Source organism: Oncorhynchus gorbuscha, unplaced genomic scaffold (genome assembly GCF_021184085.1).
Source record: "Oncorhynchus gorbuscha isolate QuinsamMale2020 ecotype Even-year unplaced genomic scaffold, OgorEven_v1.0 Un_scaffold_848, whole genome shotgun sequence".
Lineage (NCBI taxonomy): Eukaryota > Metazoa > Chordata > Actinopteri > Salmoniformes > Salmonidae > Oncorhynchus > Oncorhynchus gorbuscha.
Genome location: NW_025745838.1, coordinates 57,254 through 75,000, shown reverse-complemented (window position 1 = coordinate 75,000; position 17,747 = coordinate 57,254). Strand labels below are relative to the sequence as shown.

The 17,747-nt window shown below is 50.7% G+C and overlaps 1 pseudogene; it reads left to right on the top strand.

The window, feature by feature from the left end:
* Positions 1-1,369: 1,369 nt before the first annotated feature.
* LOC124020535 lies at positions 1,370-16,299 on the top strand (annotated as a pseudogene).
* Positions 16,300-17,747: the final 1,448 nt, after the last annotated feature.

Below are 17,747 nucleotides of genomic sequence, written 5' to 3'. Positions count from 1 at the left end.
AAGGTGGTTGATGAACATTTCTTGTATGATCAGAGGAAGGTGGTTGATGAACAGTCTAGTGATGATCTTGTAGAGGGACATATCATTATCAGAGGAAGGTGGTTGATGAACAGTCTAGTGATGATCTTGTAGAGGGACATATCATGATCAGAGGAAGGTGGTTGATGAACAGTCTAGTGATGATCTTGTAGAGGGACATATCATGGTCAGTCTAGGAATCTTGGTATCATGGTCAGAGGAAGGTGGTTGATGAACAGTCTAGTGATGATCTTGTAGAGGGACATTTCATGATCAGAGGAAGGTGGTTGATGAACAGTCTAGTGATGATCTTGTAGAGGGACATATCATGATCAGAGGAAGGTGGTTGATGAACAGTCTAGTGATGATCTTGTAGAGGGCTACTCTGGGAATCAGCCTGCGTCTTATAGCTACCGGACGTGTCCTCCTTCCCTCTGAGTAGCACCCACTTGATGTCTCAGCAGCTCTGGGCACCAGAAAGTCCATCACACACATTTCAGAGTAGTAGTCAGTCGTCCTCACTACGTGCCCTCTGCCTCAGCAGCTCTGGGCACCAGAAAGGTCATCACACACAGTTCAGAGTAGTAGTCAGTCGTCCTCACTACGAGCCCTGGGCTTCGGGTGACTCCTGAGTTTTCAAAAGACCAGGAACAGGCAGCCATGGGTGAAACAACAAAAAAAGCTGGTACAGATGCATCATTCAAACAAAAATAACGAGCCAGCTGGAAAGTTGCAGAGTCCATCTGCAAATATTTAAAAACACAATTTAAAAAACACTTACAAATAATTGAATATGTACATGAGCTCTGTGCTTAGGCTGCCAGGGCGCCATGGCAACTACACAACTTTGTGTGTGTGTGTGTGTGTGTGTGTGTGTGTGTGTGTGTGTGTGTGTGTGTGTGTGTGTGTGTGTGTGTGTGTGTGTGTGTGTGTGTGTGTGTGTGTGTGTGTGTGTGTGTGTGTGTGTGTGTGTGTGTGTGTGCGTGTGTGTGTGTGTGTGTGTGTGTGTGTGCAGGCGTCAATCAATACCTAGTTTATTGAACTAAATGGTTAACACAAAATGGATGACTTATTACTGCTTGAGTAGGCTGTTTCATGTGTGAAAATTAGCCAACATTAAATTATGCCAGTGTGGTGTAAAATTGCTAAACCCTATAAATAAATCCCTTTTCAATCCAACGCGTGGATGATTCCTATTTGCTCAAAAGCCTCCCACATCCTCCGTTACTAGAAGACTATTACCAGGTGCATTATGGGTATTGTATTTTTACAAACCCTTTCCCCAGACCAAAACCAAGGTTAGAGTGGTCGGAAAAAAACTACATATCCCATAATGCAGTTCAGGACGCGTCCGCCTCTTCTAAACACATGACTTGATGTACTCGGAGTTAGACAGACCGTAGCTCTGAAATTGTGTTTCATTTTTAAAGATTTATTCCATTCCATTTTCCCGGTAACGGTGCAAAAATGAAGTTCGGTTGTTTGTGCGCGGTGTTGTGTCTCGCAGTCGGGGCGATTGCAGGAAAGTATTCTCGAGAAATGAACGACCAGAAACCGTCCGTGGACGGTAAGAGCCCGGTGGAATTTAGGATAGCTAAACTCAACCAGGTGTGGGAGAAAGCGACCAGGGTAAGAAGTCAAGTCATGCTATTATTATTATTATTATAAGTTTAGCTTTGTTTTTACTTAAATTATTGAGACAGTCGAGAGTGAATTGTCTTCGTTATCCGGTCCAAAAGTTAGATAACGTTTTGTCTACACTTCCTGGGTCTATCCAACATTGTGTTTAGCTAACAGTTACCTTAGCTGATTCAGCTACCTATGAGATGGCTGAGGTCTGATTGTACCCGGCTAGTTTAAGGAACCGATTTCTCTCACAGACAGACGAGACACACTACACTTCATTAGTTCCAGTCTGATTTCATTTACCATCCATCCCTCTGTCTTTCCCTCCTCCATCCTCTCACTTTCCCTCCTCCATCCCTCTGTCTTTCCCTCCTCCATCCTCTCACTTTCCCTCCTCCATCCTCTCTGTCTTTCCCTCCTCCATCCCTCTCTCCTCTTTCCCTCCTCCATCCCTCTCTGTCTTTCCCTCCTCCATCCCTCTCTGTCTTTCCCTCCTCCATCCCTCTCTGTCTTTCCCTCCTCCATCCTCTCTGTCTTTCCCTCCTCCATCCTCTCTGTCTTTCCCTCCTCCATCCTCTCTGTCTTTCCCTCCTCCATCCCTCTCTGTCTTTCCCTCCATCCTCTCTGTCTTTCCCTCCTCCATCCTCTCTGTCTTTCCCTCCTCCATCCTCTCTGTCTTTCCCTCCTCCATCCTCTCTGTCTTTCCCTCCTCCATCCTCTCTGTCTTTCCCTCCTCCATCCTCTCTGTCTTTCCCTCCTCCATCCTCTCTGTCTTTCCCTCCTCCATCCTCTCTGTCTTTCCCTCCTCCATCCTCTCTGTCTTTCCCTCCTCCATCCTCTCTGTCTTTCCCTCCTCCATCCCCTCTGTTTTTCCCTCCTCCATCCCCTCTGTCTTTCCCTCCTCCATCCTCTCTGTCTTTCCCTCCTCCATCCTCTCTGTCTTTCCCTCCTCCATCCTCTCTGTCTTTCCCTCCTCCATCCCTCTGTCTTTCCCTCCTCCATCCCTCTCCCCCTTTCCCTCCTCCATCCCTCTCTGTCTTTCCCTCCTCCATCCCTCTCACCCTTTCCCTCCTCCATCCTCTCTGTCTTTCCCTCCTCCATCCTCTCTGTCTTTCCCTCCTCCATCCCTCTCTGTCTTTCCCTCCTCCATCCTCTCTGTCTTTCCCTCCTCCATCCCTCTGTCTTTCCCTCCTCCATCCTCTCTGTCTTTCCCTCCTCCATCCCTCTCTGTCTTTCCCTCCTCCATCCCTCTCTGTCTTTCCCTCCTCCATCCCTCTCTGTCTTTCCCTCCTCCATCCTCTGTCTTTCCCTCCTCCATCCTCTCTGTCTTTCCCTCCTCCATCCTCTCTGTCTTTCCCTCCTCCATCCTCTCTGTCTTTCCCTCCTCCATCCATCCTCTCTGTCTTTCCCTCCTCCATCCTCTCTGTTTCTTTCCATCCTCTCTGTCTTTCCCTCCTCCCCTCTCTGTCTTTCCCTCCTCCATCCTCTCTGTCTTTCCCTCCTCCATCCTCTCTGTCTTTCCCTCCTCCATCCTCTTGTCTTTCCCTCCTCCATCCTCTCTGTCTTTCCCTCCTCCATCCTCTCTGTCTCCCTCCTCCATCCTCTCTGTCTCCTCCATCCTCTCTGTCTTTCCCCCCCTCCATCCTCTCTGTCTTTCCCTCCTCCATCCCCTCTGTCTTTCCCTCCTCCATCCCCTCTGTCTTTCCCTCCTCCATCCTCTCTGTCTTTCCCTCCTCCATCCTCTCTGTCTTTCCCTCCTCCATCCTCTCTGTCTTTCCCTCCTCCATCCCTCTGTCTTTCCCTCCTCCATCCCTTTCCCTCCTCCATCCCTTTCCCTCCTCCATCCCTCTCATTTCCCTCCTCCATCCTCTCTGTCTTTCCCTCCTCCATCCTCTCTGTCTTTCCCTCCTCCATCCTCTCTGTCTTTCCCTCCTCCATCCCTCTCTGTCTTTCCCTCCTCCATCCCTCTCTGTCTTTCCCTCCTCCATCCCTCTCTGTCTTTCCCTCCTCCATCCCTCTCTGTCTTTCCCTCCTCCATCCCTCTCTGTCTTTCCCTCCTCCATCCCTCTCTGTCTTTCCCTCCTCCATCCCTCTCTGTCTTTCCCTCCTCCATCCCTCTCTGTCTTTCCCTCCTCCATCCCTCTCTGTCTTTCCCTCCTCCATCCCTCTGTCTTTCCCTCCCATCCCTCCATCCCTTCTCACTCCATCCCTCTCTGTCTTTCCCTCCTCCATCCCTCTCTGTCTTTCCCTCCTCCATCCCTCTCTGTCTTTCCCTCCTCCATCCCTCTGTCTTTCCCTTCCTCTAGATGCAGTTACCCTCAGTGCTCCAGTCTAACACCAGTCTCTCTCCTTCCTCTAGATGCAGTTACCCCCAGTGCTCCAGTCTAACACCAGTCTCTCTCCTTCCTTCCTCTAGATGCAGTTACCCCCAGTGCTCCAGTCTAACACCAGTTTCTCTCCTTCCTCTAGATGCAGTTACCCTCAGTGCTCCAGTCTAACACCAGTCTCTCTCCTTCCTCTAGATGCAGTTACCCCCAGTGCTCCAGTCTAACACCAGTCTCTCTCCTTCCTTCCTCTAGATGCAGTTACCCCCAGTGCTCCAGTCTAACACCAGTCTCTCTCCTTCCTTCCTCTAGATGCAGTTACCCCCAGTGCTCCAGTCTAACACCAGTCTCTCTCCTTCCTTCCTCTAGATGCAGTTACCCCCAGTGCTCCAGTCTAACACCAGTCTCTCTCCTTCCTCTAGATGCAGTTACCCCCAGTGCTCCAGTCTAACACCAGTCTCTCTCCTTCCTTCCTCTAGATGCAGTTACCCCCAGTGCTCCAGTCTAACACCAGTCTCTCTCCTTCCTTCCTCTAGATGCAGTTACCCCCAGTGCTCCAGTCTAACACCAGTCTCTCTCCTTCCTCTAGATGCAGTTACCCCCAGTGCTCCAGTCTAACACCAGTCTCTCTCTCTCCTTCCTCTAGATGCAGTTACCCCCAGTGCTCCAGTCTAACACCAGTCTCTCTATCTTCTTCCTCTAGATGCAGTTACCCCCAGTGCTCCAGTCTAACACCAGTCTCTCTCCTTCCTTCCTCTAGATGCAGTTACCCCCAGTGCTCCAGTCTAACACCAGTCTCTCTCTCCTTCCTTCCTCTAGATACAGTTACCCCCAGTGCTCCAGTCTAACACCAGTCTCTCTCTCCTTCCTCTAGATGCAGTTACCCCCAGTGCTCCAGTCTAACACCAGTCTCTCTCCTTCCTCTAGATGCAGTACCCCCAGTGCTCCAGTCTAACACCAGTCTCTCTCCTTCCTTCCTCTAGATGCAGTTACCCCCAGTGCTCCAGTCTAACACCAGTCTCTCTCCTTCCTTCCTCTAGATACAGTTACCCCCAGTGCTCCAGTCTAACACCAGTCTCTCTCCTTCCTTCCTCTAGATGCAGTTACCCCCAGTGCTCCAGTCTAACACCAGTCTCTCTCCTTCCTCTAGATGCAGTTACCCCCAGTGCTCCAGTCTAACACCAGTCTCTCTCTCTCCTTCCTCTAGATGCAGTTACCCCCAGTGCTCCAGTCTAACACCAGTCTCTCTCCTTCCTTCCTCTAGATGCAGTTACCCCCAGTGCTCCAGTCTAACACCAGTCTCTCTCCTTCCTTCCTCTAGATGCAGTTACCCCCAGTGCTCCAGTCTAACACCAGTCTCTCTCCTGCCTTCCTCTAGATGCAGTTACCCCCAGTGCTCCAGTCTAACACCAGTCTCTCTCCTTCCTTCCTCTAGATGCAGTTACCCCCAGTGCTCCAGTCTAACACCAGTCTCTCTCCTTCCTTCCTCTAGATGCAGTTACCCCCAGTGCTCCAGTCTAACACCAGTCTCTCTCCTTCCTTCCTCTAGATGCAGTTACCCCCAGTGCTCCAGTCTAACACCAGTCTCTCTCCTTCCTTCCTCTAGATGCAGTTACCCCCAGTGCTCCAGTCTAACACCAGTCTCTCTCCTTCCTTCCTCTAGATGCAGTTACCCCCAGTGCTCCAGTCTAACACCAGTCTCTCTCTCTCCTTCCTCTAGATGCAGTTACCCCCAGTGCTCCAGTCTAACACCAGTCTCTCTCTCTCCTTCCTCTAGATGCAGTTACCCCCAGTGCTCCAGTCTAACACCAGTCTCTCTCTCTCCTTCCTCTAGATGCAGTTACCCCCAGTGCTCCAGTCTAACACCAGTCTCTCTCCTTCCTCTAGATGCAGTTACCCCCAGTGCTCCAGTCTAACACCAGTCTCTCTCTCTCCTTCCTCTAGATGCAGTTACCCCCAGTGCTCCAGTCTAACACCAGTCTCTCTCTCTCCTTCCTCTAGATGCAGTTACCCCCAGTGCTCCAGTCTAACACCAGTCTCTCTCTCTCCTTCCTCTAGATGCAGTTACCCCCAGTGCTCCAGTCTAACACCAGTCTCTCTCTCTCCTTCCTCTAGATGCAGTTACCCCCAGTGCTCCAGTCTAACACCAGTCTCTCTCCTTCCTTCCTCTAGATGCAGTTACCCCCAGTGCTCCAGTCTAACACCAGTCTCTCTCCTTCCTTCCTCTAGATGCAGTTACCCCCAGTGCTCCAGTCTAACACCAGTCTCTCTCCTTCCTCTAGATGCAGTTACCCCCAGTGCTCCAGCTCCAGTCTAACACCAGTCTCTCTCTCTCCTCCTTCCTCTAGATGCAGTTACCCCCAGTGCTCCAGTCTAACAGTCTAAGTCTCTCTCTCTCTTCCTTCCTCTAGATGCAGTTACCCCCAGTGCTCCAGTCTAACACCAGTCTCTCTCCTTCCTCTAGATGCAGTTACCCCCAGTGCTCCAGTCTAACACCAGTCTCTCTCTCCTTCCTTCCTCTAGATGCAGTTACCCCCAGTGCTCCAGTCTAACACCAGTCTCTCTCTCTCCCTTCCTTCAGTTACTCTAGATGCAGTTACCCCCAGTGCTCCAGTCTAACACCAGTCTCTCTCTCTCCTTCCTCTAGATGCAGTTACCCCCAGTGCTCCAGTCTAACACCAGTCTCTCTCCTTCCTTCCTCTAGAACACCAGTCTCTCTCCTTCCTTCCTCTAGATGCAGTTACCCCCAGTGCTCCAGTCTAACACCAGTCTCTCTCTCTCTTCCTCTAGATGCAGTTACCCCCAGTGCTCCAGTCTAACACCAGTCTCTCTCCTTCCTCTAGATGCAGTTACCCCCAGTGCTCCAGTCTAACACCAGTCTCTCTCTCCTTCCTTCCTCTAGATGCAGTTACCCCCAGTGCTCCAGTCTAACACCAGTCTCTCTCTCCTTCCTCTAGATGCAGTTACCCCCAGTGCTCCAGTCTAACACCAGTCTCTCTCTCCTTCCTTCCTCTAGATGCAGTTACCCCCAGTGCGTCTCTCAGAGCTCCACAGTGATCTGAAGATCCAGGAGAAAGATGAACTACAGTGGAAGAAGTCTAAGGCAGAAGGGATGGATGAGAATGGAGAGAGAGAGGCCAAGCTACGACGTGGCTTCAACGGTGAGAGAGGAGGGGGGGGGATGCCAAGCTACGACGTGGCTTCAACGGTGAGAGGGGAGGGGGGGGAGGCCAAGCTACGACGTGGCTTCAACGGTGAGAGAGGAGGGGGGGGCCAAGCTACGACGTGGCTTCAACGGTGAGAGGGGAGGGGGGGAGGCCAAGCTACGACGTGGCTTCAACGGTGAGAGGGAGGGGGGGGAGGCCAAGCTACGACGTGGCTTCAACGGTGAGAGAGGGGAGGGGGGGAGCCAAGCTACGACGTGGCTTCAACGGTGAGAGAGGAGGGGGTGGGAGGCCAAGCTACGACGTGGCTTCAACGGTGAGAGAGGAGGGGGGGCCAAGCTACGACGTGGCTTCAACGGTGAGAGAGGGGGGGGGCCAAGCTACGACGTGGCTTCAACGGTGAGAGAGGAGGGGGAGGCCAAGCTACGACGTGGCTTCAACGGTGAGAGAGGGGGGGGGGGGGGAGGCCAAGCTACGACGTGGCTTCGACGGTGAGAGGGTGAGAGGGAGGGGGGGGGAGCTACGACGTGGCTTCAACGGTGAGAGGGGGAGGGGGGGGCAAGCTACGACGTGGCTTCAACAGTGAGAGAGAGGGGGGGGGGGCAAGCTACGACGTGGCTTCAACGGTGAGAGGTGAGGTGAGGGGGGGGGGGGCCAAGCTACGACGTGGCTTCAACAGTGAGAGGGGGGGGGGGAGGCCAAGCTACGACGTGGCTTCGACGGTGAGAGGGTGAGAGGGGGGGGGCAAGCTACGACGTGGCTTCGACGGTGAGAGAGGGAGGGGGAGGGGGGGGGGGGCAAGCTACGACGTGGCTTCAACGGTGAGAGAGGAGGGGGGGGGGGGGGGGCAAGCTACGACGTGGCTTCAACGGTGAGACGGGGGGGGGGGCAAGCTACGGCGTGGCTTCAACGGTGAGAGGGGGGGGGGACCAAGCTACGACGTGGCTTCAACGGTGAGAGAGGGGGGGGGGACCAAGCTACGACGTGGCTTCAACGGTGAGAGAGAGGGGGGGGGACCAAGCTACGACGTGGCTTCAACGGTGAGAGAGGGATGGAGAGGGTGGGTGGAGAGAGAGAACAGTCTACCAATGCAGCTTCTATGGTGAGAGAGAGGGATGGGGGGGAGACTAGAAGGGTTTTAAATAACTACTTAAACTCCCTACCTGACTGATGGAGCGAGAGAGAAGGACAAGAAGGGAGGAGTGGTGTAAATAACACTACTTAAACTACCTACCTGACTGATGGAGCTTTATAAACAGTAGGTTTTCTAGAGAGACAGAGCTGCTTTATAAACAGTTGGTTTTCTAGAGAGAGACAGAGCTGCTTTATAAACAGTTGGTTTTCTAGAGAGAGACAGAGCTGCTTTATAAACAGTTGGTTTTCTAGAGAGACAGAGCTGCTTTATAAACAGTTGGTTTTCTAGAGAGAGACAGAGCTGCTTTATAAACAGTTGGTTTTCTAGAGAGAGACAGAGCTGCTTTATAAACAGTTGGTTTTCTAGAGAGAGACAGAGCTGCTTTATAAACAGTTGGTTTTCTAGAGAGACACAGCTGCTTTATAAACAGTTGGTTTTGGGGAAGAGCTGTGGCTTTTAAACAGTTGGTTTTCTAGGAGACAGGCTGCTTTATAAGCAGTTGGAAGGGGTGTGGCTTGTTATAATGTGGTGGGGGTGAAAGCCTTGGGGAAGGGGTGTGGCTTGTTATAATGTGGTGGGGGTGAAAGCCTTGGGGAAGGGGTGGGGCTTGTTATAATGTGGTGGTGTGTGGCTTGTTATAATGTGGTGGGGGTGGCTTGTTATAATGTGGTGGGGGTGTGAAGGGCCTTGGAAGGGGTGTGGCTTGTTATAATGTGGTGGGGGTGTGGCTTGTTATAATGTGGTGGGGGTGTGGCTTGTTATAATGTGGTGGGGGTGTGAAGGGCCTTGGAAGGGGTGTGGCTTGTTATAATGTGGTGGGGGTGTGGCTTGTTATAATGTGCCTGGGGGTGTGGCTTGTTATAATGTGGTAGGGGTGTGGCTTGTTATAATGTGGTGGTGGTGGGGGTGTGGCTTGTTATAATGTGGTGGGGGTGTGGCTTGTTATAATGTGGTGGGGGTGTGGCTTGTTATAATGTGGTGGGGGTGTGGCTTGTTATAATGTGGTGGGGGTGTGAAGGGCCTTGGGGAAGTTGTTAATAAGAACTAAGAACAGCCCTTAGCCGTGGTATATTCTCCATCTACCACACCCCCCTCGAGCCTTATTGCTTAAATATTAAATATGTTTTTATAACTAAACCAAGATGGACCACAGCCTGTCATTTCCAATGGGGGGGATAGTATTAATCATAGTGGGCAGAGCCAAGCACGAGCTAGCGAGATCCTATTGGCTCTTTCTAGCATGTATTTGCATATTTGTGTTAGGGAACACCTACTCTGAAGTGCATGTGTGCAATAACTAAATCCAACCCTTAATTAACTTCTTTATAAACAACTATTTTACTTTAAAAAAAACCTTTAACAATGGATGAAGTCTACAAAACTTAGTCCACTCTGTTCATAACAGATTGTCATTTTGGGGAACAGAGAACTGTATCGAGATCAAATGTTTAATCGTCGAGAAAATGAGCAGAACGTCGGCCAAAATCCTCCCATCTCCACCTTCCCCCACCGCCAGCCACTGGGCTTCCTCTCATCACCATATTTGGTAGTGAGTGGAAACGCCAAGCGGATGCCATTTTGTGTCTCCCCTCCACCCCAGTGATCCTGGCTAAGTATGGGATAGTATGGTTAACTGGCGTCCATTTTGTGTCTCCCCTCCACCCCAGTGATCCTGGCTAAGTATGGGATAGTATGGTTAACTGGCTTTTGGCTCCCCTCCACCCCAGTCCATTTTGTGTCTCCCCTCCACCCCAGTGATCCTGGCTAAGTATGGGATGGATGGGAAGAATAGTATGGTTAACTGGCGTCCATTTTGGACACCCCAGACCTCTAGAATCTAACAACCTGAAGGACCCCAGTGATCATCAGAGAAGGAGACATGTTTGATGACCCCAGACTGGACAAACTGTGGAATAAGGTGAGATGGAGGGGGGGGAGGAAGGACCATGACATCAGAGAAGGAGACATGTTTGATCTCTTACCAGTCATTTCAAACTTTCAAATCAGTGATCAGAAATATGGTAATAACTCCCACCAGGCCACGCCTCCACCAGATTAGTGGGAAGTAGTGAAGGAGTGAACACTTCAGGAGAAAGGTGATATGATTGGGACGCACGGCCAGTTTCAGTATAACGGCGTCCATTTTGGGGATGAGCGTGCTCAGTTTCTCTCCCTCTTTGGCTTTCACCCCAGTTTACAACCCAAGAAGCCATTTTGGGGCGACTTGTCCTCAGTTTCTCTTCCTCTATGGATTTCACCCCAGTTTACAACCCAAGAAGACATTTTGGGGCGACTTGTCCTCAGTTTCTCTTCCTCTATGGATTTCACCCCAGTTTACAACCCAAGAAGCCATTTTGGGGCGACTTGTAGCTCAGTTGGTAGAGCATGGCGCTTGTAACGCCAGGGTAGTGGGTTCGATCCCCGGGACCACCCATACGTAGAATGTATGCACACATGACTGTAAGTCGCTTTGGATAAAAGCGTCTGCTAAATGGCATATATTATTATTATTATATTAACAGTGTAATGGAAATGTGTTTCCCTACAGGCTAAGAGTTCTGGTAAGTTCTCAGAGGAGGAGATGCAGAGTCTGAAGAGGGAGTTTCAACACCACAAGGACAAGATCAGCGAGTATAACATCGTCATGGATACCGTCAGCCGCACGGAGGGTGAAGAGGGCTTTTTACGCTCGTTCTCGTTCTTCTCTTTTGTCTGTCGTTCTGCCTCTCTCTACTCTCCTCTCTCCTTTCCTCTCTCTCATTTCCTCTCCTCTCTCTCTCTCCTCTCTTCTCTCTCTTCTCGTCTCTCTCCTCTCTCTCTCTACTCTCCTCTCTCCTTTCCTCTCTCTCTCATTTCCTCTTCTCCTCTCTCCTAGTGATTGTCAGTGTTACCCAGTGATGAAGTGTCACTTGGTTTAGGATGAATTATAATGTAGTTGGTTTTTTTTGTCTGTCGTTCTGCCTCTCCTCCTCTCTCCTCTCTCTCTCCCCCTCCCCTCTCTCTCTCTCCCTCCTCCTTCTCACCCATCCCCTCCCTCTCCTCCTCTCTCCTCCCTCTCCATCCCTCCCCTCCTCCCTCTCACCCCTCTCTCTCCATCCCTCTCACCCATCTCTCTCCATCCCCTCCTCCTCTCCATCCCCTCCCTCCTCCTCTCTCCTCCTCTCTTCTCCTCCCTCTCACCCATCTCTCTCCCTCCCCTCCTCCTCTCCATCCCCTCCTCCTCTCTCTCTCTCTCTCCTCTCTCTCTTCTCCTCTCTCTCACCCATCTCTCCCTCCCTCCTCCTCTCTCCTCTCCTCTCCCATCCCCTCCCCTCTATAGAGATCCATAAGAATGTGATCTCTCCATTAGAAAGGGGAAGTTAAAGAACATGTCCTGCATCAGAAACACACCGACCTGAAGGACAAGATGAGGTGTGTATTAACGCTGTGTGTGTGTGTGTTTTAATGGTTGTGTGTGTGTTTTAATGGTGTGTGTGTGTGTGTGTGTGTTTGTAGGGATCTGAACCAGGGCTTTGAACGCCTGAGGAAACTCAGCCACGAGGGCTTCAGCGAGGACAGTGGTGAGTGGTACACACACACACACACACACACACACACACACACACACACACACACACACACACACACACACAGAGTTGCGTGTGACTAGTTGTGATGTCCCCCTCCCTCCTCTCCAGAGTTTAAAGAGCCCAGGGTGATAGAGCTGTGGGAGATGGCACAGAGAGCCAACCTGACTGGGGATGAACTGGACTCGCTCAAGGTGTGTGTGTGTGTGTGTGTGTGTGTGTGTGTGTGTGTGTGTGTGTGTGTGTGTGTGTGTGTGTGTGTGTGTGTGTGTGTGTGTGTGTGTGTGTGTGTGTGTGTGTGTGTGTGTGTGTTTTCCATATCTGCTTTAAAGTGATCACTTTTCACAGTCTGGATCATAATGTTCTGTCCGGTTTGGGTGTGTCTCTCCCTGTGTGTGTGTGTGTGAGATCAGGAGGAACTGAAGCACTTTGAGACCAAGGTAGAGAAGCACAGCCACTACCAGGTAACCAATCAATATCAATTATTAATCAATCAGTTTTTTTCCCATAATGACTATCACAATACCCCATAATGACATCACAATACCCCATAATGACATCACAATACCCCATAATGACATCACAATACCCCATAATGACATCACAATACCCCATAATGACATCACAATACCCCATAATGACATCACAATACTCCATAATGACATCACAATACCCCATAATGACATCACAATACCCCATAATGACAAAGCAAAAACTGTTTTAATGAAAAAAAATATATATATTATATGACATTTACATAAGTATTCAGACCATTTACTCTTTATTTTACTTTACTTTGTTGAAGCACCTTTGGCAGCGATCACAGCATCGAGTCTTCCTGGGTATGACGATACAAGCTTGGCACACCTGTATTTGGGGAGTTTCTCCCATTCTTCTCTGCAGATCCTCTCAAGCTCTGTCAGGTTGGATGGGGAGCGTCGCTGCACAGCTTTTTTCAGGTCTCTCCAGAGATGTTTGATCATGTTCAAGTCCGGGCTCTGACTGGGCCTCTCAAGGACATTCATAGACTTGTCCCTAAGCCGCTCCTGCGTTGTCTTAGCGGTGTGCTTAGGGTCGTTGTCCTGTTGGAAGGTGAACCTTCACCCCAATCTGAGGTCATGAGCGCTCTGGAGCCGGTTGTCAAGGATCTCTCTGTACTTTACTCTGTTCATCTTTGCCTCGATCCTGACTAGTCTCCCAGTTCCCTGCCGCTGAAAAACATCCCCACCGTATGATGCTGCCACCTCCATGCGTCACCTTAGGAATGGTGCCACCTCCATGCTTCATCGTAGGGATGGTGCCACCTCCATGCTTCATCGTAGGGATGGTGCCACCTCCATGCTTCACCGTAGGGATGGTGCCACCTCCATGCTTCACCGTAGGGATGGTGCCACCTCCATGCTTCACCGTAGGGATGGTGCCACCTCCATGCTTCACCGTAGGGATGGTGCCACCTCCATGCTTCACCGTAGGGATGGTGCCACCTCCATGCTTCACCGTAGGGATGGTGCCACCTCCATGCTTCACCGTAGGGATGTTGCCAGGTTTCCTACAGACTTGTTTTTCATGGTCTGAGAGTCTTTAGATGCCGTTTGGCTAACTCCAAGCAGCCTGCCATGTTCCTTTTACTGAGGAGTGGCTTCTGTCTGGCCACTCCACCATAAAGGCCTGATTGGTGGAGTGCTGCAGAGATGGTTGTCCTTCTGGAAGGTTCTCCCATCTCCACAGAGGAACTCTAGAGCTCTGTCAGAGTGACCATCGGGTTCTTGGTCACCAAGGCCCTTCTCCCCCGATTGGTCAGTTTGACTGGGCGGCCAGCTCTAGGAAGAGTCTTGGTGGTTCCAAACTTCTATTTAAGAATGATGGAGGCCACTGTGTTCTTGGGGACCTTCAATGCTGCAGAAATGTTTTGATACCCTTCCCCAGATCTGTGCCTCCACACAACCCTGTCTCGGGGCTCTACGGACAATTCCTTCGACCTCATGGCTTGGTTTTTACTCTGACATGCACTGTCAACTGTGGGACCTTATATAGACAGGTGTGTGCCACAGTGTCTCCTGACCCCTCCTGTCTCAGCCTCCAGTATTTATGCTGCAGTAGTTTATGTGTCGGGGGGCTAGGGTCAGTTTGTTTATCTGGAGTACTTCTCCTGTCCTATTCGGTGTCCTGTGTAAATCTAAGTGTGCGTTCTCTAATTCTCTCCTTCTCTCTTTCTTTCTCTCTCTCGGAGGACCTGAGCCCTAGAACCATGCCCCAGGACTACCTGACATGATGACTCCTTGCTGTCCCCAGTCCACCTGGCCATGCTGCTGCTCCAGTTTCAACTGGCCTGGGCCCTAGGACCATGTCCCAGGACTACCTGACATGAGGACTCCTTGCTGTCCCCAGTCCACCTGGCCATGCTCCTGCTCCAGTTTCAACTGTTCTGCCTTACTATTATTCAACCATGCTGGTCATTTATGAACATTTGAACATCTTGGCCACGTTCTGTTATAATCTCCACCTGGCACAGCCAGAAGAGGACTGGCCACCCCACATATGCTCTCTCTAATTCTCTCTTTCTTTCTCTCTCTCGGAGGACCTGAGCCCTAGGACCGTGCCCCAGGACTACCTGACATGATGGCTCCTTGCTGTCCCCAGTCCATCTGACTGTGCTGCTGCTCCAGTTTCAACTGTTCTGCCTTATTATTATTTGACCATGCTGGTCATTTATGAACATTTGAACATCTTGGTCATGTTCTGTTATAATCTCTACCCGGCACAGCCAGAAGAGGACTGGCCACCCCACATAGCCCGGTTCCTCTCTAGGTTTCTTCCTAGGTTTTGGCCTTTCTAGGGAGTTTTTCCTAGCCACCGTGCTTTTACACCTGCATTGTTTGCTGTTTGGGGTTTTAGGCTGGGTTTCTGTACAGCACTTTGAGATATCAGCTGATGTATGAAGGGCTATATAAATAAATTTGATTTGATTTGATTTGCCTTTCCAAATCATGTCCAATCAATTGAATGTACAAAAGGTGGACTCCAATCAAGTTGAAGAAACATCTCAAGGATGATCAATGGAAACAGGATGCACCTGAGCTCAATTTCTAGTGTCATAGCGAAGGGTCTGAATACTTATGTAAATAGGGTTTTACATTTGCAAAAAATTCCTTAAAACCTATTTTCACTTTGTCGTTATAGGGTATTTTGATGTCATTATAGGAAACAGGATGCACCTGAGCTAAATTTAGAGTCTCATAGTGAAGGGTTTGAATAAATAATGTATTTCAGTTTTTTTATTTTGTGTACATTTGCAAAGATTTAGGAATTGTTGTTACTCCATTTTAGAATAAGGATGTAACGTAACAACATGTGGACAAGTCGAGGGGTCTGAATACTTCCTGTCTTTTATTCACCTCCCTTGATGTCCCAAATGGACCCATACGCCCTTAAGGCACTTGGAGATCTGAGAGGGTTTGACAGGTGTAAGCTATATGTGGCTTCCACCAAGCAAGTGCCTAGGGCGTAGGGTCCATTTGGGATAGGACCACTCACTCTCTCTTCCCTCTCCCTCTCTCCCCCTGCCTCTCTCCCTCTCCCCCTGCCTCTCCCCTTCTTCCCCCCTTCCTCTCTCCTCCCCCCCTGCCTCTCTCCTTCTCCCCCTGCCTCTCTCCTTCCCCCCCCTGCCTCTCTCCTTCTCCCCCCTGCCTCTCTCCTTCTCCCCCCCTGCCTCTCTCCTTCTCCCCCCTGCCTCTCTCCTTCTCCCCCCTGCCTCTCTCCTTCTCCCCCTGCCTCTCTCCCTCTCCCCCTGCCTCCTTCCCCCCCCCCCCCCTGCCTCTCTCCCTCTCCCCCTGCCTCCTCCCCCCCCCTGCCTCTCTCTCTCTCTCCCCCCCTGCCTCCTTCCCCCCCTGCCTCTCTCTCTCTCTCCCCCTGCCTCCTCCCCCCCCCCCTGCCTCTCTCTCTCTCTCCCCCTGCCTCTCCCCCTGCCTCTCTCCCTCTCCCCCCTGCCTCCTTCTCCCCCCTGCCTCTCTCTCTCTCCCCCTGCCTCTCCCCCTGCCTCTCTCCCTCTCCCCCTGCCTCCTCACCCCCTCCTCAGGAACAGTTGGAGTTATCCCACCAGAAGCTGAGACATGTAGAAGCTCTAGGAGACAACGACCACATCCTGAGAAACCAGGAGAGATACAATAACCTGGCCGAGAAGACCAGGGAGATGGGATACAAGGTAGGAGAGAGAAAATAACCTGGCAGAGAAGACTAGAGACAATAACCTGGCAGAGAAGACCAGGGAGACAATAACCTGGCAGAGAAGACCAGGGAGATGGGATACAGGGTAGGAGGGAGACAACAACCTGGCAGAGAAGACTAGAGAGATGTCTTGTAACGCCTCTCTCTCTCTTTCTTTCTCTCTCAGATGAAGAAGCACATGCAGGATTTAACCAGCAAGATCTCCCGTAAAGGACTGGACCGTAACGAACTGTAAGGGTTCCTTGGGGGGGGTGCTGTGAGAACTGTAAGGGGTTCCTCAGACGAGGCCCTGGGGGGGGGGGGGCTGTGAGAACTGTAAGGGGTTCCTTGGGGAGGCCCTGGGGGGGGGGGGGGCTGTAAGAACTGTAAGGGGTTCCTCAGGGGAGGCCCTGGGGGAACTGTAAGGGGTTCCTTGGGGGGGTGCTGTGAGAACTGTAAGGGGTTCCTTGGGGGGGGGGGGGGGGGGGGCTGTGAGAACTGTAAGGGGTTCCTCAGACGAGGCCCTGGGGGGGGGTGCTGTGAGAACTGTAAGGGGTTCCTCAGACGAGGCCCTGGGGGGGGGTCCATCCCCTCCCCCATCACAGAAGGCTGTGTGTTTTCAACATCAGGACTCGAAACAACAAATGAAGTCTTGCTTCGTGTTCTTCTTGCCACAGTGATTCAGAGTGTGGCGATGCTGCTGTCATGACAACCCTACGATGAACTGCTAATCTGCCTGTCTATATACACACACACACACACACACACACACACACACACACACACACACACACACATCCGTCCACATTGCTCTTTTGTAGACTACTTTAAATGAAATCAGTGTTTTTTCCCGCGTAAATCTAATTTGTGATTATGTTCCATTTTAATAATGACGAGCCTGCTTCTATCTCAAATGGCACCCTATTCCCTACATAGTGCACTACGTTTGACCAGGGCCCTATGGAAGTAGTGTACTGTGTAGGGAATAGGGTGCCATTTGGGATGGAGAACGTGTCTTTCAGTGCCACTACTTGTTTTGTGTAAATATGTGTATATATACCTATTGTAGGAACATCTGATTATGTCCATGTGTACCAAATGTCACCCTATTCCCTACATAGTGCACTACTTTTAACCAGAGCCCCATTCGTTTTTGATCAAACACCTAATAACTTTGATCAACAGTTTTATTATGAACCACATATTACCACCATCAAACCCTTCTAGGGAAATAGCTGAGTCGCCATAGTAACACGCAGTATCAGTGGATTTGACAACATCGTCATAGTAACATGCGGTATCAGTGGATTTGACAACATCGCCATAGTAACACGCGGTATCAGTGGATTTGACAACATCGCCATCGCCATAGTAACACGCAGTATCAGTGGATTTGACGACATCGTCATAGTAACATGCGGTATCAGTGGTTTGACAACATCGCCATCACGCGGTATCAGTGGATTTGACAACATCGCCATAGTAACACGTGGTATCAGTGGATTTCACGACATCGCCATAGTAACACCTAGTATCATTGGTATTTCAACAATAGCAGTAGCTTGAAATCAGCGAATCTCAAGAACTCCTCCGTGACCTTTGGCCTAATGGTGAAATCCCTGAGCGGTTTCCATCCTCTCTGGCAACTCGGTTAGGACGGACCTCTGAATCTTTGGTAGTGACTGGGTGTGTTGATATTCAATGTCTGCTT